This window comes from Corvus hawaiiensis, chromosome 13 (assembly GCF_020740725.1).
Source record: "Corvus hawaiiensis isolate bCorHaw1 chromosome 13, bCorHaw1.pri.cur, whole genome shotgun sequence".
Taxonomy (NCBI): Eukaryota; Metazoa; Chordata; class Aves; order Passeriformes; family Corvidae; genus Corvus; species Corvus hawaiiensis.
The window spans coordinates 20808789-20832177 of record NC_063225.1 but is presented as its reverse complement, the minus strand read 5'-3'; the positions used below and the strand labels follow the sequence as shown (position 1 = coordinate 20832177).

General features: G+C 58.4%; 1 protein-coding gene across 1 annotated transcript in view; it reads right to left on the bottom strand.

Moving 5' to 3' along the window:
- HCN4 (hyperpolarization activated cyclic nucleotide gated potassium channel 4) overlaps positions 1-23389 on the bottom strand; it is a 94598-nt gene that overhangs the window by 36262 nt on the left and 34947 nt on the right. The gene's annotated exons all lie outside the window — the stretch shown is intronic.

Genomic DNA, 23389 nt, shown 5'->3' with positions numbered 1-23389 from the left:
ACACAAAATCATCATCGGTCACCCCTCCTGCCCTGCGACTTTGTCCTCTCATTCACCATTAAAAGCTCTGTAACTCCTTCTATAGAATAAGCTGGCTGCAAATATTTCTGGACCATCAGCCACTCCTCAGGAGTAAACTCTGTCATTCCATCTTTGAGCTGCAATGCCCTTCTTCGATTCCTGCTCTTGCTGGATGTGTTACACCGTGACCCACGGTGGCAGCTGCCTTTGTGCTGGATGTCAGCTGCAGTCTCTGCACGGCTCAAATGCAACAAGGAACGGCCTCCAGCTCGGCAGAGGCTTCTGGAAGAGGACCTGATTCCTCTCTTTTCTTGTGTTCCCTGGGTCCTGCTGCTACACCCCTGCCCAGGTGGGCGAGGGGAAGAGAACCATGGCACAGAGGGCTGGGGTTCCTCACCCGCCAGTTCCTCCCGTGTGAAATAAACCCACAGACACGGCTTTCTTACGGGTCAGACGGGACACGGCCCGATCCGGGGCGGTGCAAGTGCCTCGCCTGGGCGTCAGCTTCCAAGGCACAGGAGTGTCAGGGAGGCCTGTGACGCAGGGGACAGGCTGCCTGATGTGTGGCCAAATCCACACAGCTCCTGGCTGCTCCAACAGGGATAATCCTGCTCCTCCCAGCACCGCGGCACTGTGTGCCCGCCACCTTTGCCCACACCAGAGATCGGCCTTGTGCCGCAGGGAGGCAGCTCAGCAGCTAAAACGGCAGAAAACTTTTGTTACCAGGCGAAGGAATCGCACTTTTCCAGCGGGAATTGGCTCAGCCCTCTGCTGTGGGAGCTGCTGTCCGGTTTGAGTGCCTGTTCCACACCAGCCATCCCCGCCTCAGGGTCACACGCCCACGGCGATGCCCGCGTGCCCAATCCACGCCAGAAGGATGAATGCTTGGGATAACTGCTGCTAACTCCATTATTGCCCTGCACCCGGGCTGGAGCCCACGCTGCCGGTGTGAGAAAGGCCATTCGAGTGATCTTTCGGGGGTGAAAAGAAGAACGTCTCCAAAATCCAGCATGAAAGGCGTTCTAGGAAATCCAGCTCTCACTGCTGACTCAATAGGTCAGTATGAAAGCTGAGCACATAATTCATACAGAATAATTCCTCCTGCTTTCCTCTTTTTTCCTCCCCCTGCAGAAATGATCATTCTCATTTAGATAACCCAGAGCGAATCCATCCTGTTGGAATGGGAGCCCGGGGCTGTGCTTTTAATGAAGCTGGAGCAGCAGTTTGCAGAAGGATCGTTTGTGCCACCAGGGTTTTTCTGTGCTAATGACTTTTCCTCTCACACCTCCGGGTGTTTTTCAAAGAGCTCCAGCCCTGCTGTAACCCAGGGAACTCCAGCCGGGGCCAGGGAGAAGCCCTGTCAGATTGAGGAAGTGCCTTCCTTCCTGTGATAGATGAAAAGCAGAGCGCAGAGCCCGAGGGCATGGATGGCTCAGGGACCAGGTGATGGATATGGAGCTTCTGAGAGGATGGCTGGGATCCATCCGAGTCAGGGGAGGGCGGGGAGCTCTTATTCGGTGCAGGAAGAGAGAGGAGAGGGTGGATTCGGCTCCTGCTCTGCACCTTGGGATGCGGACTGTGACTGGGAGCAGAGCCCTGAGGGTGACACAGCCGGGCTGCGGCACCCGAGGAGGAGCTGCACTGTGGCTCAGGGACTGCCAGCAGTGATTACGATTATGGGCTGCCAGTGTCCGAGCTGCGGGCCACACAGCTCCGGTTCCGAAGGTCTCAGGAGCCCCCAGCTCCTGCCCGCTCCCTGGAATACATCTGCATTCCCGTGCGGGAGGAAAACAGGAAGCGTAGCATGCGGGAGGAACTGTGCAGGGCTGGGAACAAACGCCTGCCACTGAGAGGCTCCTGCTGCAAAGAGGTGCTGGTGTTGCGGGGAATTCTGGAGTGCCCTCCAGCACTTCCCTGGCTCACCAGGGAGAGGAGGGCCAGGAACATTCCAGAAGAGCTGGGCCCTGCACGAGCACAGGAACGTGAGTGGTGACTGCAGCTTCTCTGCTTTCCATCAGGAACACTCGGGACTTTGTGTCCTGGTGTAACGCAAGCCAGGCTGGGTCCCAGGGCAGCAGAGCTCCCTCCGCCCCAGCACTGCCTGTGCTTCCTGTCTCTCTGCTGCCTGCACTGGGAGAAGGGAGCCGAGTGTGGATTCACATTCACAGGATATTCTTGGATAGAGTTAATAGCCCTGGTTTTGACAGACCAAAACCGGCTCTGGCTTCAGCATCCCTGCTACAAGATCAGGGCTGTCCTTCCAGCCAAAGGACACCTTGCCATTCTTTTGGAAAGGGCAGCTTGGGAAAGCGGGAGGAGCAAAAGTTCCCTCAGAAAGTCATTCCTGGTTATGTAAGAGCTCCATGTTGGAAATCCCGTGTCTGTGGAACGAGCTGGCGGGATGCCACCAGAAGGAACCCGAAAGGCCGCCCTGAAGCCCCCCTGCAGCAGCGCTGCCACGGCCTCAGCGCTGGGAGGGACCAAGGACGCCGTGGAGAAGCGGGGCCGGCCCTGCCAGTGCCTCCAGTCAGGGCTGTGTGTGAACTGGGCCTGTGCTCTGTGCGGGCAGCCGGCTCGGGCGCTGGCCAAACCACGGCCACCAGAACGCCTCTGCTGCGGCTGGCCAGGGCCACCATCCCTCTGCTGCGGCTGGCCAGGGCCAACATCCTTCTGGGGCCACCAGAACCCCTCTGCTCCAAGCTGGCCACCACCATCCCTCTGCTCCAGCTGGCCAGGGCCACCACCATCCCTCTGGGGCTACCACCATCCATCTGGGGCCACCACCATCCCTTGGCTCCAGCTGGCCGGGGCCACCATCCCTCGGCTTCAGCTGGCCGGGGCCACCACCATCCCTCTGGGGCCACCACCATCCCTCTGCTGCAGGCTGGCTGGGGCCATGGGGCTACCGTGTCCATGGGGACATCCTGGGGCAGCACTGGGCAGGGCAGCGGCTGCTCCGGGCACACCCTGCCAGGCCCAGCCCAGCCCACGGCACAGCCCCTGTGCCCGGCTCTGCTGGCACAGCTGGGCTGGGTGTGAGGGCACATCTGGGCTGGGTATGAGTGCAGAGCTGGGCTGGGTGTGAGTGTACAGCTGGGCTGGGTGTGAGTGCACATCTGGGCCGGGTGTGAGTGCAGAGCTGGGCCGGGGTCTGAGTGCACATCTGGGCCGGGTGTGAGTGCAGAGCTGGGCCGGGGTCTGAGTGCACAGCTGGGCCGGGTGTGAGTGCACATCTGGGCCGGGTGTGAGTGCACAGCTGGGCCGGGTGTGAGTGCCCACCTGCTCTGGGATGCCACTGCTGGCTTGCCACCCTCTGGAGCTGCTGTGCCCGGATCCAAGGGCTTTGTGGGGCTCTGGGGGCCCTGGGGCAGCGGCACCCCGATGATGCCAACGGGAACCAGGGCGAGCCCCCCATCGGAGCGCTGGCTCCGGCAGGGTCGCTGCCATGCCGGGCTCCTGGGCGGATTCTGCTCCACGGGGAGGCACTGCCGCTGCCCGCGGCCCTTTGCCAACGCACTGCCAACGGAGCGGGAGCGCTGTAGCTCCACATCCCGCTGGTGCCCAGCCAGGGCTGGGATCTGTGCCCACACCATGGCTAGTACACAACTGGGATAAACCCCCTGGGGATAACCAAGGAGCTGTGACCCTGCTCCAGCTTAATGGAAAGCAAAGAATTTGCTCTTCATTTCTGGCTTAAACACCCCACGGGGCTGAGGAGGAAACGCAGATCTCTTTAGAGAATGAAAACAGGCTCACATGCTGCTGCGAGTGCCCCAGGGTCAGCGTTCAGGTTGTTCTCTGTGAGGAAAGACATGTTCACCCACATTTAGGAGGAGTATTTGTGGGCTGTGGGGAAGGAAGCTGACACGCCTTTCAGCCTGCCTCGCTCTCCTTGGCTTTTGAAGATACCAGAGGTAAAGATCCATTTCCTCTCAGAGGCATTAGCTGCCTTCTCACCGCCGGTGTTAATCTGCCGATAGACAGGGACGGGTGGGTGCTGCAAAGAGCTCTCCTGAGCCTACAGTCCTGTTAGGCCAGCTCACCGAGGGTGGCTGTGCTGAGTCCCTGCGGCGCTGGGGGTCACCCACACCCACCCAGCCTGGACCACGAGCTCGTTCCAGCCAATGTGCGAGCTGAAGGCAGCTCACTGAGAAAGCAGGTGTGGGTGACCTGGGCATCAGTGCCAGGTGTCACCTTCCCCACACCCGGCATGAGTCCTGACCGACACAGCCAGGCGAGGGGAAGGGTTTGGGAGCCCCCATGTGCAGCCCCATCCTGGGAGGCTGCAGCGAGGGCCAGACAAAGAACACGGAGCTGGCAGGGTGGGCTTCCCCAGGAGCACAAACCTGCCCGGGCATACGCAGAGCCAGCCCTGGGCACAGGCGGGCACACAGAGCCAGCCTTGGGCACACACAGAGCCAGCCCTGAGCCAGTCTGGGCACACAGAGCCAGCCCCGGGCACACACAGAGCCAACCCTGAGCCAGTCTGGGCACACAGAGCCAGCCCTGAACACACGCAGAGCCAACCCTGGGCACAGCCAGGCACACAGAGCCAGCCTTGGGCTCACACAGAGAGAGCCCCGGGCACACACAGAGCCAGCCTTGGGCTCACACAGAGCGAGCCCCGGGCATACACAGAGCCAGCCCTGGGCACAGCCCTGAGAGCACAGAGCCAGCCCTGAGCCAGTCTGGGCACACAGAGCCAGACCTGAACACACACAGAGCCAACCCTGGGCACAGCCAGGCACACAGAGCCAGCCTTGGGCTCACACAGAGCCAGCCTTGGGCTCACACAGAGCGAGCCCCGGGCATACACAGAGCCAGCCCTGGGCACAGCCCTGAGCGCACAGAGCCAGCCCTGAGCCAGTCTGGGCACACAGAGCCAGCCCCGGGCACACACAGAGCCACCGTGGCCACCTCAAGCATGCACAGCAATCGGGGCTGGCAAGGCAAGGGCGCTCCCGCAGGAGCTCCGCCTGTGGGGTGACGGAGGGTGCGGCGCAAGGCACGGCAGCGTCTCGGCTGCTCTTTCCCCTCTCCCGATGCTGCTGTGGGAAATGCATCATCCCCCTCCCCTTGCTCCTTCCTCACCCTCCCCAACTTCCTATTCATTCTCCATGGGATGTCACGCTTAAGATGCGGCAAAATATAATCCAGTTTGACTCCTGTCCTGAGCAACTCCTAGGGTTTTGGTGAAGAATGGACACGTCCTTCTTTGGGAAGAACGGACACATTTCTACACGTTCTTTTCTTTGGAAGAACGGAAAAAATGCTGTTCTAGCCACTAAATTATACAAAGATGTTCGAGGCATCGAACATTAGGTGTTCCAGGAAGGCTGTGCCTCTCGAGTACCTCAGCCAATGGGGAAAGAGAGAGGGAAATGCGGTCGGGAAATTGGGATAAAAAGAGGCTGCGCCCTCCAAAAATTGGAGAGACCCCAGGGGGAATGCCCCATGGCCTCTCCCTTTATTCGAATCAAGTAACAGAACCCCTCTGTCTCTTTTTCGGACATAAACCTCTGGTGTTTGCGGATTAATGCTCCTGACACACGAGAGGGAGTTTGAGACGAAGGCAAGAGTTTGGGGTGTCTCCTTCTGCTTGCTGGGCACCCAGTGCCGTAAGCACTGCCAGCAGAGCTGCTGACGCTGCCCTGCGCCGGGGCTGCCGCTCGGGAAGGGCCGGGGCCGTGGGCCCGGAGCAGCCCCTCGCAGGGCAGGGCTCCGGGGCCCAGGTGGTAGCGGAGACAGCCAAGCACATTTTACGCTCGGAATGCGATCAGCCCTCGTGCTCCGCGGCAGCTTCCCCCGGCGGGGCTCGGGGGGCTGTGCTGACATGAACCTGCTGCTCCCAACCTCCACGCGACGCCCGAGCTCCGCTGCTCCGGAGAGGCCAGCGGGGCACACGGCAGGGAAAAGCCTCTTGCCCTGGAAGCTGAGGGCAAAGTGCTGAGCCAAAGCTCGGGCTGGCAGCTCTGATCTGCTGCCTGTGGGCTGTGGGTGAGCCAGGCCCCAGGAGGAAGAGCCTCAGTGTGTGTGTGCAAGGCAGGGCGCTGCTCCTGCCGCTGCCCGGGGCTGGAAAGCTCTCTAAGGGCACCGTGCGAGCCTCCAGCTCCTCCTGAGATGATTTAACTCTTGCTCCTGGCCACTGGAAGCTCTTCCCCAGGTAGGAGCTCAGGGGATGGAGACAGAGAACAGCACAAAGCCTGTGCAGAAGGGAAGGGGGAAAAAAAGGTATGTTCTTGCCTTCTCCCTCCGAGACTTCTGTCTCCTGGAAAATATTGACAGCAGAGAAAGGTGAACTAGCAGGAGTAATTAGCACTGAGAAGGCTGGCATAGCTGGCAGATGTTTATGGATATATATAAACCCCCAAGATCCTGCCACCACCGTGTGTTTTGCCTCTTGCACTCTCGGAGTTGAGGTTGTCATGACAGCAGCCCCCCTTCCTCTCCCCATGCCACCATTCCCAGCCTAGACTTTAATCTTCATCGTTTGAAGAACTTTTGTCACCACGGCAACGGGACACAGACTTTTAAAAATATTTTCCGGCACAACTCGAAACGACCGTGTTTCCCGCACGGTTCCCTTTAAACCTTTTGGTTTAAACATTTGGGGTTGGGCTGTGGCTCCGCGAGTGTGAGACCGCCCTGGCTGTGAGACAGCAGCGGCAGGAAGGACGGTGGCACTGTCACCTCCCGGGAGCAGCGACACAAGGACTGGGGCCAGGGCTCTTTCCGGAAGCTCTGTGACTTTGGAGGAAGCTCTCCTTTGCTTTTCCGTGCGGTTTATGTTCCCCCAGCTCAGGTTTTCCACAGCTTTCGGAAAAAGGGAAGGAAAACAGGACCCCAGAGCTGTAAAGGGGTTGGGTGTCTTGCTGTCAAGAGGAATTAGATATCTCACCTGCTGAGGCTGCCTCTAATCTCTTGTGGCTCTTATCTGCACCTCTGGGAACTGCAGTTCTCTGAGAGGCTTGCAGTGAATCACTGCTGGAAATAGGTCATGGGCTTTTTTGGACGGTTCAGAATGACCACAGTCACCAGACAAAAGGTCTGCCCTGCCCAAGAGCTATACATAGATGTGCCCAGGGAAAGGAATATCTGGGCTGCTCAGGGGAAAGGAGGCTTAAATCCCCGAGAAAGGGACAAGGCACACAGGTGGCTGGAAACTGGGGCCTGGAGGGCTGGGGATGGCTCCAGAGGGGCGCTGAGAGGTGTGCAGGGCAGTGCCAGGCTCCGTGCTGGCTCAGGGCAGGGTTCCCCCCGGAACAGGGAACGCAGCAGCACGGGGAGGTGATGGATGCCTGCCCCGGGTGCTGCAGGTGAGGCTGCAGCCTGTGCCAGGAGGGCTCATTGCGCTCTGGGCAAAACCTCCCCAGGCTGAGGGAAAACACCTGGAATGCCCCGAGCTCCAGGCCACGGTCAGTGCAGGCAGCTGGCTGGGAGCAGCACCGGGCAAACCCTGCTGGCAGGGCTCACCGGGCTGTGGCATCACCCAGGGCAGTGCCAGCCCTGCCCCTGACCAGGCTGTGGCATCACCCAGGGCAGTGCCAGCCTTTCCCCGGAGCTGTTTCCAGCGAGGACATTACAGAGCTGTGCCAAGGAAGGGGATCTCAACCCTTTTCCCAAAGCTGGGCTATGCCATGGCTCTCTGGGAGCTGTTTGAGTGCCACAAGGTGCCAGCTCCAGAAGCGGTGGAGGTCTCTGAGCAGGAGGCAGAAGTTAAACGCCAGTGAATGAAATCACTCGTTGTTTCAGAGCTGTTGTCTCGGAGCTCAGCCGATGCTCCCTCTGCAGCACTTGAGAGAGGCCTCAGTGAATGCCTGGTGTGCCACAGGAGCCCCCTGGCCCCACGCAGAGCCTGACACGGGAACCAGGGACTGCCAGCTCTGTTTGTGTCCATAAACACACACCAGGACACGGCAGGAACACGGCCACGTCACGAAAACAGGCTCTTAAATGAGACGGGGAATTGGCTCCTCAGAATCCCGTGGAACAGCCCTCCTTCCCAACCTGAGAAAGGAATCAGCAGCGACCTTTGCTTTCTTATTCCTTTCGGTCCCACCTGCATTGTCTAGTTCAAAATTCAGAGCAGATTTTTAAAATCCCAGTAGGGATCCGTACAATGAACAGCCGAGACAGACAGAATGCGAACTCATCAGGTCCTGCCCTGGAGCAAGAACTAAAGAACTCCTGCAGTTTGCTCTTGATCAATTGCCAGCGTTTCTTTAACGCTACCTGCACTTCAATCAGGCCAGCAAAGCCCACGCTTGTTAGCCCTCTGCTAGCCCAGTTTGGGCGTCTGCAGGAGCGCAGGGGAAGGCGAGAGCCGAAACTGCACTCCCCAAAAGGAGCAGGCACCCGTTTGCCTGTGAAAAATTCTCCCTGGTGGGCACAGCGGGGGCAGCGCAGGCAGGTGAGGCCCTGGCACAGCCCTGGGTTTCTATTTGATTATTTCCTGTCCCGAAGCAGGGCCTGTGGCTGCTCCAGCCTGGCACAGGCTGCCAGGATGCTCCGTGCTCTGCAGGGACGCAGGGCGCTCTCGCCTAACTCAATCCTGCGCTCTAATTCCATTACAGCCACGGCAACCAGGCACAACTTCCAGCCGGGACTCCTGGGATGCTGCCAGGGGCTGTAACAGCCAGGGAAGGCAGCTCCTGGCAGGCCTGGGGCGGGGAATGTTTCCTGTGCCACGGGGCAGAGCGTGGGCACAGCTCAGGGGGCAGAGGGTGCTCAGCACCGCGGCCTGGCTGTGACCCGGCTGAGCCCTCGCCCGCACAGGGATCCACTCTGGGCACTCTTGGCTCTTCCTGCACATCAGGAAGGGCAGGAGAAAGGACGGGGGCACTGCCCAGCCCAGGGACAGAATCCCTGGCTGCAGCCATGCAGGGATCGGGAGGAGCTGTGCCAGGCTGTGGGCACGGGCAGCACAAACTCCAGTGGCTTTGCCAGCGCTGGGCTTTTCTCAGCTGCCCCGACAGAGACGAGTGTGAGAACACCCAGCAAGGGCTGGATCACCTCCGGGGACCTCAACGGGGACAGCTGCCCTGCCCAGGCTGACACCAGCGTGTTCTACCGCAGTGCCACACGTCACAGGCGGCCCGGGACCAGTGACAGCAACACGGATGTCCTCCCACTCTGCTGGGGCAACAACAGCAATGGAGCCTTTTCCTGCTGCACCTGAGAGGGGACAAATCCCACGGGAGCAGCACCGGGAAAGGGAGTCCCGAGAACCTGCACCTCCCAGAACCTGGGGACACACACCAGAGGCTGCTCCCATCCCAGCAGGAGAGCAAAGGGGGAAGGGCCGGGTGAATTCTTCATTTCCTTGAAGAATCTAGGGCAGGGAGAACTGGTTTTTAACAAACAAGCAGCCCAGATGATATTTATGAAAGTATGAGGGATTAATTCCTGCTGTGGCTGTATATAGATTATACAGATTATATAAAAGGTGTACTCGGGCAGAACAAAGATGTTGAAAAGCAGTATTTAAAGTGTACCTAAAATATTCTAACCCTCCATTAATATTGGCCGGGCAGGAAGAGTCCCCAAAGGCTGCCTTGTAATTAGAAATCCTGCAGGAAATGCTGCCTGGTGATAGCGAGCAGGGCAGGAATCCCAGGAGCCCCAGCCAGGGAAAAGGAGGAGATTTGCACAGCTCTGTGAGGGGTGTAACAGCCCAACATCCCAATAACCCCCGGGACAGGAACGGGACCAGCTGGGCAGGGCTGTGGGTTCAGGCACAATTCAGGGCTGTGGCAGGGACTGCAGTGGGGCCTCAGGCCCGGGACTGGCAGAGGACGGGGTCCCCTCCATATTCCTGGGATTCCTGTCCTGGAGACTCATCGCCAGAAATGGGCCACCAGCACACACCCAACAGCTCTTAATGACCCCACAGCATCCAATAACCCCACAGCATCCAATAACCCCACAGCACCCAATAACCCTACAGCACCCAATAACCCCACAGCACCCAATAACCCCAACATCCAATAACCCCACAGCACCCAATAACCCTACAGCACCCAATAACCCCAACATCCAATAACCCCACAGCACCCAATAACCCCACAGCACCCAATAACCCCACAGCACCCAAAAACCCTACAGCACCCAATAACCCCACAGCATCCAATAACCCCACAGCACCCAATAACCCTACAGCTCCAACCCAACCCTATAGCTCACATTAACCCTACAGCATCCAATAACCCTACAGCATCCAATAACCCTACAGCATCCAATAACCCTACAGAACCCAATAACCCTACAGCTCCCAATAACCCTACAGCACCCAATAACCCTACAGATCCCAATAACCCTACAGCTCCCAACAACCCTACAGCTCCCAATAACCCTACAGTTCCCAATAACCCTACAGCTCCCAATAACCCTACAGCATCCAATAAACTGACAGCACCCAATAACCCTACAGCTCCCAATAACCCTACAGCTCCCACCCAACCCTACAGCTCCCAATAACCCTACAGCTCCCACCCAACCCTACAGCTCCCAATAACCCTACAGCACCCAATAACCCTAGAGCATTCAATAACCCTACAGCACCCAATAACCCTACAGCTCCCACCCAACCCTATGGCACCCAATAACCCTACAGCACTCAATAACCCTACAGCTCCCAATAACCCTACAGCACCCAATAACCCTACAGCCCCCAATAACCCTAGAGCATTCAATAACCCTACAGGATTCAATAACCCTACAGCTCCCAATAACCCTACAGCTCCCAATAACCCTACAGCTCCCACCCAACCCTACAGCTCCCAATAACCCTACAGCATCCAATAAACCTCCAGCACCCAATAACCCTACAGCTCCCAATAACCCTACAGCGCCCAATAACCCTACCCGCCTTTGCTATTTGCCTTTGAAAACGGCTTTGCTGCAGCATCTCTTGGAGTTAATCCCGCTGGGAATGGGGCCCTGATTCACTCCTCCGCTGGCCTGACCCCCCCTTGCCCAGCGCACACACGGAATCATTCCTTTTGTCTACCCCACACCTCCCAGGAACCCCCAAAGTGCCGCCCTTGGATGGTTTTCCCTGGGGAAGGAGCTCCAGGAACCCCCAAAGTGCCCCTGGAAGGGGTTCCCTGGGGAAGGAGTTCCCAGGAACCCCCAAAGTGCTGCCCTTGGATGGGGCTCCCTGGGGAAGGAGCTCCCGGGAACGCCCAAAGTGCCCCTGGAAGGGGTTCCCTGGGGAAGGGGCTCCAGGAACCCCCAAAGTGCCCCTGGAAGGGGTTCCCTGCGGAAGGAGCTCCCAGGAACCCCCGAAGTGCCCCTGGAAGGGGTTCCCTGGGGAAGGAGCTCCCAGGAACCCCCGAAGTGCCCCTGGAAGGGGTTCCCTGGGGAAGGAGCTCCTGGGAACCCCCAAAGTGCCGCCCTTGGAAGGGGTTCCCTGGAGAAGGAGCTCCTGGGAACCCCCAAAGTGCCGCCCCTGGAAGGGGTTCCCTGGGGAAGGAGCTCCCAGGAACCCCCGAAGTGCCCCTGGAAGGGGTTCCCTGCGGAAGGAGCTCCCAGGAACCCCCAAAGTGCCCCTGGAAGGGGTTCCCTGGGGAAGGAGCTCCCAGGAACCCCCGAAGTGCCCCTGGAAGGGGTTCCCTGCGGAAGGAGCTCCCAGGAACCCCCAAAGTGCCCCTGGAAGGGGTTCCCTGCGGAAGGAGCTCCCAGGAACCCCCAAAGTGCCCCTGGAAGGGGTTCCCTGGGGAAGGGGCTCCAGGAACCCCCAAAGTGCCCCTGGAAGGGGTTCCCTGGGGAAGGGGCTCCAGGAACCCCCAAAGTGCCCCTGGAAGGGGTTCCCTGGGGAAGGGGCTCCAGGAACCCCCAAAGTGCCCCTGGAAGGGGTTCCCTGCGGAAGGAGCTCCCGTGGCTGCACAGCTGCTGTCTCCAGGAGTGTTGCCTGGACTGCTTTTGGAATTTGCTGCCTTCCCAATTTCATTGGCTGCCCCTATCTTTGCTGAATATAGCAGGAAAAATAAATACAGCACTCATCTTTTTCTAGCTGATTATTGCTGCTGTTATTATTACTGTACACGTTTTTGGTTTTTTTCTTTTAATCCCTTCCCCTTCAAGGAAAGAATGCCAAGCTTTTCCTTTCTTCCAGGTTGTTCTCATCAGATTTCTCTGAATTCGCTTTACTCTCTGATGTAGAAGTAGCCAAAGTAAGTAAAATTGGAGTATTTTTAGACTCTGGTAACTTACAATGGCCATTTATATTATTTTTAGCGCCTGTCTCCACCCTGCGCTCCCTCAATCCCTGCTCTCTTTTCATCCCCTCCAGCAGAGGAGCAGAAGGGAAGAAGTCACAGAGAAGCAGCTTCTACAGAGAAGCTCCACTACAAAACACGAGTGGGGCTGCTTTAAGTGCTCGTGTTTACTCTGCTCGGTTCTTGTTCAGTTTGAAGGAAACTCAGTCCTGTGGGAATCCAAAACCTGCTCACTGCTCCTGTCCTGCCTTGCCCTCTCTAGTCTGGATCATTCTCCGCTGGTTTAACACCACCCCACTGCTGCGAACCCCCCGGCCAGCAGCAGGAAACATTGCCCCCATCAGAAAAAGGAAGAGAAAAACTGCTGGTAGCAGCACTGCGAAATGGCCTGGGGGAATGAAGCCCCCAGGAGTGGCAGCACTGGTCATTCCAGCAGCTGCACGGCCCAGCCTCCGCTCTCAGCACCGCTGCGGGTCCACTCAGGCATTCCGTGGGGGAGAGAGAGGCTGCTCCAGCCCTGGGCCCTGCAGAGCCACGCTGCCCGTGCCTCCAGAGGCTCCGGGCTGTGCATCTGCCCTGGAACGCAGGACAGGGCCCCGCTGAGCCCTGGCGATGTGGGGCACACCCCGTTCCAGCCCTGGCAGCGGCTGCGGCACCGGCTCCCACCAGCAGTGATGGATTCCGGAGGGCTCAGGGGCTCAGGGGATCGCTCCTGGCTGCAGCACCGGCTCCCGAACAGCAGTGCTGGATTCCGGAGGGCTCAGGGGATCGCTCTTGGCTGCAGCACTGCCTCCCCACCAGCAGTGATGGATTCCAGAGGGCTCAGGGGCTCAGGGGCTCAGGGAATCGCTCCTGGCTGCAGCACCGGCTCCCCACCAGCAGTGCTGGATTCCGGAGGGCTCAGGGGATCAGGGAATCGCTCCTGGCTGCAGCACCGGCTCCCCACCAGCAGTGCTGGATTCCGGAGGGCTCAGAGGATCAGGGAATCGCTCCTGGCTGCAGCACCGGCTCCCCACCAGCAGTGATGGATTCCGGAGGGCTCAGGGGATCAGGGAATCGCTCCTGGCTGCTGGTCAGCCTCAGTGCTGACCTCTCCAGAGCTGTGAGTGGGAGCTGTGCCAAGGAAAGCACTCGGCCCATTCGCTGTGGGAGTGAAGGTGTGCTGCCCGTGGCAGGGGCTGGAACTGGATGATCTTTAAGGTCCAGCCCAACTGCTCTGTGAGCCCGTGATTCCATGAAGGCTGCTCCGTGCCTGGGTTTGTACTGACACAGCGCAGATCCCACACAAGCTGGGACTCCAGGACAGGTTCAGACCCACAGCAGGAATCGAGGAGGGCTGACACTGCCTTTTCTCCCCCAAAAAAGTCAGCAGGGATGGATCTGTGCCCTTGAGTGCAAGCCCTGCTGCAAGAGGGATGGAGAAGGCTCCAGTGCTCTGCATTTCCCAGAACAGGTGTCTTTTCCAAGACCACTTCCAACGCAAGGTGGAATTATAGTTCAGTGTCAGACGATTATGAATGAAGCCGGATCCCTGACCCCGGAAAGCTTTGGCAGAGCAAGAAATGGGAATCAGGACATGCCAGGCAGAGGATGGAGAGCGCAGGAGCAGCTGCTCCATATGGGATCAGGCAAGGAGACCAGCAGGGCACGAGGGACACTTCCCAGGCAACATTAAATACTCCTTTTGGAAAGCTCTGGCACTCAATGAGTTCCTGGTTCAAATAATACCAGGAAAGAAGCTCTGTCTTTGTGCTTACAGTGCTCTCCCCTCCACAACGGGAGCTGGGATTAGGCTGCATGTGAGGAGCTCTGCCAGAGCAACGCGGGGTGAGGGAGCTGGGCTGTTCCAAAAGCCACAGCTTTAGGGCTTCCCAACAGCCTCTGAACACCAAGAAACCAAGGTTAGGCTGAGCATGGCATGAAGCAAATGCAGGGCACTAAACCTGACCTCTGCAGATTTCCAAGCCTGGATGGAAGACCCCAGATGTGTGTCTGGCCTGCCAGTTTGGGGCTCAGAGCCCTGGGATCCCAGGTCCGTGTCCCATACCCTTGAAACCTCTACATGCATGACCTTTTGTGTCAAATTTAATTACAAAAAGAAGAGTCAATCTTTAATGAACTCTTACAGAGCGTAAGAGTTTGCCTCCTTCCACTAAACCTGGATTCACAGCACCATCGTATTCCAGAGTTCAGTGTCCCTGGTGGGTGAGAGCTGGGAATTCAGTGAAGTTTCTCCTCATGACCTCCTAGGAACGGGCGACTTCCTCCAGGGAATTTGCTCGGAAGCGCACGGATGGGTGTGGGCACTCCCAAGAGCACTACACAAAATAACCTGAGGGATGAAATATTGCACAGCCTCCAGTGGGAGGACGGAAAATGGAGCCAGGAACAGATGCCTGATGTCGCAGTTATTAGTGTGGATCTCCCTAAACCACCAGGAACCCCAGGCTCTGGAAGGATCGGAGTGGTGTTCAAATGTTTAATGAGGGGTTGGTGTTTGAAGCTGAGCTCTGTCACTCCCTAGCACAGAGACAAGAGATGATCTGAACATTAGGATTGCATTACGGATTCCAGCCGTGCTCCAGATACTGTGGAGGATGCAAACACTTCTGACAAGGAATTTGGTGATTGTCTCTTCTTCAGATCTGCTGGATGGCAAAAGGGAGGTGAGGAGGGAAGTGTTGAGGAACGTGAGGGATGAGGTGAAGGGGCTGGAGCAGAATGTATTGGGATGCAATCAGAGGAAACCCTAAACTGAACCTCCAGGCAAAATACTGACTGCAGGGGTCTTTGCCCCTTCCCTGGCAGTGTCCAAGGCCAGGCTGGACGGGGCTTGGAGCACCCTGGGCTACTGGAAGGTGTCCCTGCCCATGGCAGGGGAGTGGAACAGATGAGCTTTAAGGTCCCTCCTGACCCAAACCGGTCTGGAATTCCCTGCTTCCATGCCAAGCAGCATCACCTTGCTAAGGGAAAGGCAGGAGCCCACGTCATGTAGGGCTGATGGGGAGCACAGGAGGCTCCTGTGGGCAGCTGTGGCTGCACCTGGGTCTGCCCAACCCAGCACGTCCTGGCTGTGGCTCAGGGCAGCCAAAGTGACCTGGCAAGCCTGGCAAAGCCACCAATGGAAGGCCGGCAATGCCAGGCAGGGACAGACCGGGCCAGCACGCAGCCGAGGGAGGCCAGTCCGTGCTGTCACCACAGCGGGGCCAGCGGGGCTGTGCTGAGGGCTCAGCCCCACACCCCGCACGGGCAGGAGGAGGGGATGTTCTGCTCCCAGCGCTGACCACGGCTCCAGGAAGCAGCGGGATCTCTCCTGGCCATCCCGGGAGGCGTGGCCGTGTCCCTGCTGCGGGAGCCAAGCCCGGCACACCTGGCTCCCAGGGCTGCCAGCAGGAAGCAGGGAGGGCACGGCTTGGCTGTCCCGCTCCCAGGAGGCTGCAAGGACTCGGACACTGCTGCCCTTGCAGTGACACCCCCCAGGCAGCCACCTGGGCTTCATCCCGGGGTCACGCACTAGCCCTCCCACGGCGCTGCCCCAGGCTCTTCCCCACGCCAGCCCCGCTTGTTCCTGGCGCCGTGTCCTGTCACTTCTCCGCTGCCAGCGCTGGCATGTGAAGCTGGCAGCTGCCTCCCTTCCATCAGCACATCCCCTGCTCCGTGCCAGCTGTCAACTGAGCTGGCACATCGGTGTCCCTTCCCACCTTCCTGGCTGCACCGAGCGCGGAAGCGCCGGCCTCAGGCCCTGGGTGTTGGCTGGAGGCACAGCGAGCTCTGCACCAGCTGCAAACCAGGATGGCAGCAGCAAGAAGCCCCGGTGCGGGGGGCTGGTGTCCAGCACTCCCGCTGAGGAAAGGCCTTGGCTGCGAGAAAACATCCTCCAGCCCTTTGAGCCTGGGCTGTCCACTCCAATCGCTGTGGAAACAGCCTCCTCTCCCCACAGAACGGTTTCTCCCCACCACCCAGACAGCAGAGAGAGTTTTGGGGCGGCATCCAACAGCTCATGTCTCCCCCAGGAAGGAGGGAGCGCAGGCAGGCGAATTTTGTTCTCCAAATGACCAGAAAAATTGCTGGCTAATCAAAACAGGCACTGCTGCACTGATTGTGGCAGCGGCTCCTCTCCCTTCCCAATCCCCCGTTAGCTGCTCAGGGTCAGCAGCTGCGCTCTGCGCCTCTACCCCCCTGCCTGGAGAGCCTGCGGGGGCGGAAGGGAAGGCTGCAGGAGCAGCACGTCCTGGGGCAGCGCTCCTCAGGCAAGGAAGGGGCAGAGCACCCTCCCGGGAGCCCAGGGTGCGCTGGCACCCAGGAGCAGGAGGGTGCAGGAGGGTGCAAGGAGGCCGTGGCTGCTCAGGCGTTTGAGGTCCCTGCTCTGGCATGTCACTGACACCCCAAGGGGCAGAGGCTGCTTTCCGCAGGGCTGGGGAAGCTCCAAGAGCAGCAGGGGTCCCTGTGCCCTGGCTGTGCAGTTGCACAGGGGCTGCGAGCAGGGTCCAGAGAGCTCCCACTTCCCAGCAGCGGACGGGAGCTGCTGCCAGCAGCTGCGGTCCCCATCAGCCCTCCGTGCAGCGCGGCCAGGCTGAAGGCTGCAGATAAAGGGAGAGTGCTCGGAGATAAGGCTGCTGCAAAGGCAGGGGCTCCTGGAGGAGTTTGCCGCGTGCTGTGGCTCGGGGAGGGCAGGAGGAGAGGCTAAAGGCCAGAGGAACATGCTCCAGCCTGGCTCCAGACCGTGCCGCCTGCATTCCCAGCACTCACAGCCAGCCAAGATGGAGCGGAAGGGTTTTTTCCACCTTCCCAAAGTGGGCTGGGTTCTTCCTTCCCTGCCAGCTGCTCAAGTGACCTTGAAGAGCAAAAAGGAGAGGGGCAAAATGTCTGAGAAGCATCATCATGGTGTGCTTGCAGCTCACGTCCAGCAGTGTCACTGAGGAGATCCAGGGAGGATCCCTAACATTCCCTGGAGGGCAGCTGCCCTCTTCCCACCCATCATGGGGTGAACTGCTGCATGGACAGCCCAAAAAATGTGACAAACGCCGCTGCTTGGCACATTTAACTGATCTGACAACAGCCCCTGAAGATCAAACAGACAATCCCATGCCAGGACAGAGCCGGGGATGCCACAGCCTTTCCCGTGCCAGGACAGAGCCGGGAATGCCACAGCCTTTCCCAGCTCTCCCTTCTTCTGTCTCCTTCCACAGGAGCCCCCTGCATCCTGCTGCCCTCCCCTCCTGCACCTCTTCCCCGTTCCAGAGCTGGACTGGCTCTGCCTCATGCTCAACACAAAATACCGACGTGTCTTTTAGGTCTGGAGGGAAGAGAGCTGAAGAGAAAGTTCTTATCTGTCCTTCCCACAAGCCTGAGGTGATTTATCAGCCGAAGAGGCTCCTGTGGGATGTCTGTGACTGCCGGCAGGGAACAGAGCTGGGGAGGGAGCTCGCAGTGCAGAGGACCAGGGCTCACCCCCATTTCTGCAGGGAGGAACACTGGAGGAGGAACAACCACCCTGGATCACGCATTTTTCACTCGGATCATGAGTTTTTCTCCTCTGTCCGCCTGTACACAGCCCTTGTCACCCTTCCTATGCATGCAGGAGTGGATGGGAACGGAGAGGAAGGTGCTGGCTTTGCACCTGCCATGGATGCTCCAGCACAGGGACACTGGGAGATACAGGGACAGGGAAGTGCCGGGCTCAGGGGACACGCAGAGCTCAGCACTGCATTCATTCACTCCACGCCACGAGAGCAACCTCCCCCCTGGCTGGGCAGAGGGCCTGACAGAAGGCTCTGGACTCTGGCTGCCCCAAGTTTGTGTAATTGACTGCACAATTCCAGCCGAATTCCCTACAGCCTCAGCGAGAGGCACGCAGTTGGGATAAAGTGTCATTAGTGGCTGTTTGGGTGATGCACACTGGAGAGGAGGCTAATCAGCCCTGTTCCAGGGACGGCCTCTCCAAACTGGGCTGTGCTGAGCAAATCAAGAGGAATTAACACCCGGCACTTTGCTGGGGGAAAAAAATATATAAATGAAGAAAAAACAAACACAGCTGCTGCGTCTTAACTGCTCTCCACCCTCTCCAGGGACTTGAGGAAAAGCAGGCCTGTCAGCTACTTTAAGGGACATTATCCTCGCAGTTCCTCTCCAGTGCTTACGAGGAAACGCTGCTGCTGCTGCTGGTTTGTCGCCCGTCAGTGCCGGCACAGAGAGAGGCTCTCCCAAAGTTCACCCTCTGGAGCTACTCCATGGTGCAGCAGAGCTCAGGTGATCCTAGGGCAGGGCAGACTCCAGCTGCTCCCTGCTCTGAGGCTCTGCTGTCTTCAGGCATCCTCAGCTCCTGACTCACCCCCAGCTCAAGATCTGCCCTCAGAGCAGCCTCCTCCTGCTCCAAACCCACTGACATACACACACAGACCCTGATTCTTTCCCGATGACCCATCCTGCTGGATCCGACCCTTAGAAACGCTCTGCCCAAATCTCTGCTTCTCTCCCAAGCCCCAGGGACCGGGGGACACTGCGATTCCACCCTCACTCTGATGGATCCCTCCCCGGCTGATGGGCTGAGATGAAGATGTGAATGTCCCACCCCGGCTCAGAGCCATGTTCCTGGCGAGGAGAGCGAGCAGTGGCCCCCAGCCCTGGGGACAGGCCCTGCCCAGGGGCTCCTTGCAGACAGGTGTGTCGGTGTCACAGCTGGGCACGTGGCTCAGGGTGGCCCCTCAGGGGCGACTGAACTGCAGCTGTGTGATCCCTGTGAGGTGGCTGTGTTTTTCCTTCGTTCCACGGCGCGGACCCTGGTGGCACTCCAGGCGCGTGGCTCAGCCCGAGCCCAGAAGGGAGCCACGAGAAGAATTCTGGTGTTCCTGTTTTCACATCACATCTCTCACTTTCTCTTTCCAGCTGCTGCCAAAGGCACAATGTTGCCCCTGATGGGGCCCTCCCTGATTCCTGGCTTCTCCCTCCCAAATCCTGGATGAGCAAATGGCAAAGGTGCCATCACCAGCACCCAGCAGGGACAGGCCTTTGCAGGTGTCACTGACACACTCCTGTGCGCTGCCACCCACGCCAGGAAATGCCAGGGGTGGGACAGGGCCATGTTAATGGAAAGCAGGGCAATTACCCTTCAGTTTTGTGGCACAGTCCTGCTGGGGAGCTTCTGGACAAGCATTGCCCAGCTCCCAGCTCTGGCAGCTGCTGCTCTGCAGGACTCCTGGCTCAGGAAGGGAAGGGGACACGAGGGGAGAATGGCTACCAAAATGCCCCTGACCATGTGGGAGCAGAGAGGGTGACAGACACTGCAGTAACAGAGAACAGGGCTTTGCATTCCTTGGAATGAAAAACTGGGAGGAAGATCAGCACCTTTAGAATCCTTCCCTGGTGAAGTGGTTCTTGGATGAAATTAATGCAGAAGCGCTTGCATTGAAGTTCTAAATGCACTTCCAAGTCCTCTTCCAAGAAGGAGAATTTTTCCATGCTTTGCAAAGAGGTTTCAGAAACATTTTCCATTCTAATGTGACTCTGGGAATGTGGAAATTGCCTCACTCTTTCCTCTAGCCCTTGGAGTATTCCTGCTTAATCAAAACTAGGAGGAGTTACAGCAGAAAACGAAGCTTAAAAATATGCCTCCTTATGAGAGAAGCAAGAATAAAATGTCATCTCTTAGCCTTGAAAAGTTACCACATTGATTTCTGCTTCATAAAAATGAGGTTAAGTTGAATGCATTAAGCTGGCAAACTGGATAATTGCATGTCCTGAAACTGTCTTCCAAACAGCTCTTTTCACAGCAGGGCTCAGAAAATAACTTCATCAATGAGGCTGCTGCCCATTAAACCCTCACGCACCTCTCTGGGTCGGGCTCGTGTCCTTCCTGAGAAAGATTCCTCCTTCCTTCACCTCGGGCTGGTGGGGAAGGCAAGGCTGTTTGCTTCCATTGCCGTGTTTCTGGCAGGGAGAGGAGTGGCTCAAAACCAGACCTGTCCTCAGGGCTGGGGGTTCCCAGCTCCGGCTCCCCCCACACACACACAGAGCCTGGAAGTGCGGCTGCCAAACTGGAGTGGAAGTGAGAGCTGGCCTCGGGGTCTGGTGCCCTGTGGAGGAGCATCCCTCCCCTTTCAGTGTGAGGGCAGGAGGAGCCCTGACCCAGCTGTGGGGCTGGCACTGCCCTGTGCCCCTTCCCCGCGCTCACAGCACAGCAGGAGGCTCTGTGGGGAGAGGAAGGGACTGACTTCAGTCTCTCCTGGCAGAAACACAGTCCACACTGCCACGCTGCTCCAAATCCCCTTCTCCTCCACCAGCCAACTTGATTTTTGTCCACGGTCCTATGTGGGCCAAGCTCCTGCCTCGTTCACACAACTCACAGATCTGGCACGCTCCTCGCCAGCCCTGCCTGGCTGAACAACAAGTGAGGCAGGGAAATGCTGTTCTCTCCAGCTGTCTCATTAAAGTTTCCCACTTGATATGAATGCAATCAATAGTGCCTTCCTGGGAGAGGCTTTGAAGAGGAGCCATTAATTTGCACCCTCTTGCCAGGGCTAATGTGCCTCAGACAAACTGGACTCCAAGTCTGGGCTGAGGCTGGCAGAACAGGGCTCTAAGGGACAAAGCCAGGCTTGGCACTGGATCAGGAGCCCAAGTGGTGACAGGAATCTCCCCGTGAGAGGTTCAAAAGCTGCCTCAGCTGTCCCCAGCACCAGCACTGTGTGTGCATGTGCATCACAGATGATGTGCTGGCAGCAGGCTGTGCGGGCTGGGCCACAGACACACCCTGGGCTGCTCAGCTCCAGCTCCAGGGAGGCTGCAGCCCTTCCAGAGGCCTTTGCAGTGCTCTTCCTGCAGAGCACAGCCCTTTCAGGGGGTAAATCTGTGCTCCCACACATTTCAGGGAACGGGCACTGCCCTTGCTGCTTCCTGGGCTCGCAGCACTTGGATGTGTTTAGAAGTTCTCTTTAACTTTGCCATGGCAGGACTGGGTTTGAGCCCTGTTCCCGTTACAAACACAGCTGCTGTCCCTCTGCTCAGCCCTGGAGTGCTGCGTCCAGCTCTGGGCTCCTCAGGACAAGAGGGACTGCACAGCTGAGGAAGGGCCTGGAGCATCTCCGTGCCCAGGACAGGCTGAGGGAGCCGGGGTTGCTCAGCCTCGAGAGGAGCCCCAGCTGAGAGGGGCCCTCAGCCCTGGCTGTCCCTGGCTGCAGGGAGGGCTCAGGGCAGGGCCCGGGCTCTGCTCCGGGGCCCGGCAGCGGCACCAGAGCCACGGGCAGGGCCTGAGCCCAGGAGGCAGAACTGCCCTGGGCAGTGCCCAGCCCTGAACAGATCCCAGAGAGGCTGTGGAGTCTTCTCCCTGGGGATATTCCAGAGCTTTCTGGACACACTCCTGTGCCTGGGCGGTGCCTTCCAGGCTGACCCACCCTGCGGCTCTGCTCAGGTGACAACTGCCCAGCTGTCCCCTGTGTGCCAGCCCCAGGGCAGGCTAGTCCTGGGCGCTGCGGGGCTGCAGCAGGAGCAAACCCCATCAGCAAAGCTCCGTGGCACTAAACCTCGGGAAGCAGCAGTGGCAGGAGGAGCCCCCGTGCCAGGCTGTGGCACTTAGGGACACACAGCTGTGAGAATGAAGCCTCCGAACACCAAGGGCCGAGACAGATGCCAGGCAGCTGGCGCGATGTGGGCACGGGGCCGAGGCAGCTGTGCTGGATGTGAGCTCCCGAGAGGCAGGCAAACCTACAGAGGCCAGGGCCCAGCTCTGCCAGGGATTTGGGGTCATCGGGGGAGCAGCCTGGGGTTTAGGAAACCTCTGCAGGGAAGGCCGGAGTGAGGGACCCTGTGAGCCCAGGGCAGAGCCCGGGCACGGGCAGCACCCTGTCATTACTGCTGCTCACCCCTGGTCAGCGGGGCCTCACTGCAGAGGGCAGGGTGCAACCCCCTGCTGCTGCTGCCCGGGCAGTGCCCGGCTGGGCCTGTCCCATGGGCACCTCTGTGGTGAGGACACACCGGGAAAACCATCCCCGGGACACCAAAAGGCTTCCACTGCCCAGGAACAGGCTCTGAGCCCCTGTCCCACAGACACACGGCTCTGTGCCCCAATCCCACACCAGCCTCTGAGCCCCTGCCCTACAGACACACTGCTCTGTGCCCCAATCCCACACCAGGTGTTCCTACAGACAGGATCTGAGCTCCTGCCCCACAGACACACTGCTCTGTGCCCCAATCCCACACCAGGTGTTCCTACAGACAGGATCTGAGCCCCTGCCCTACAGACACACGGCTCTGTGCCCCAATCCCAAACCCCACAGCCTGCTCACACCTTGCTGTTGACACAAGACCCATTAAGCGCTGCCAGAAGGTGAGAGTAGGGAAAAGTAAAGCTTTTTCCTTTTCATGGCACCCTCCGTGGCTGCTCAGCTACTCAAATATTTGCCTGGCTCCTTTTGATTCATTAGAAGCCGTTTCTGATGATATTCTCTTTGGAACTCTATTCCCAGTGCCCAGGTGGGGAGCTGAGTTTGCATTAGAGCAGCAGAACTTCTGCCAAAGACCAGCTCCTCCACACAAACTGCTCTGGGTGTCTTCCTCCTGGCACGGGGCAGGGATGGAGCACTGGGGATGCCCATGGGCAGGAGAGGGAAAATTCAACGTACAGGAATAGAGAACATCCGTCTCCTTGTGTTGTCTGCTCTCCCTCCCCAAGGATGTTGTGCTGCACAACAGTTCCATGTGAAAGGCTGAGGCAAAATCTGAAAAAACCTCTGGCTGATATTGCACCAAGAAGGTTTTGCCATTTGTTTCAGGGCAGCCAGCATTTTCTCTGAGAGCAAAAGATGTCTCAAATTCTGGGTCGCTTTGTGCAGTGAGAATGGAAATTCCTGTATCTTGCATTATGGCTTCAATAAGCTCCTGTAGGCACGTTAAAGACCAGTGTTCAATAAGCTTCAGAAACGAGGTAATGCAAATTTGGGAAGAAGCCCAGCCCCTCATCCCCCTCCCGACCCCATTCCCAGTGTTTGTTGAGTCTGATTTTAGCCTGGGGTGGCCAGAGGATTTAGTGGGTGACTCTCCTGGGCCTGCCTTGCTGTTTCCCAGGACAGAAGTGCAAATCCTATTGAGAAAGGATCTGCTCAGCTCCCTGGAGCTGCCGGTGCTGCTGGCAACCATCACTGCCGGCTCCTCCGCTC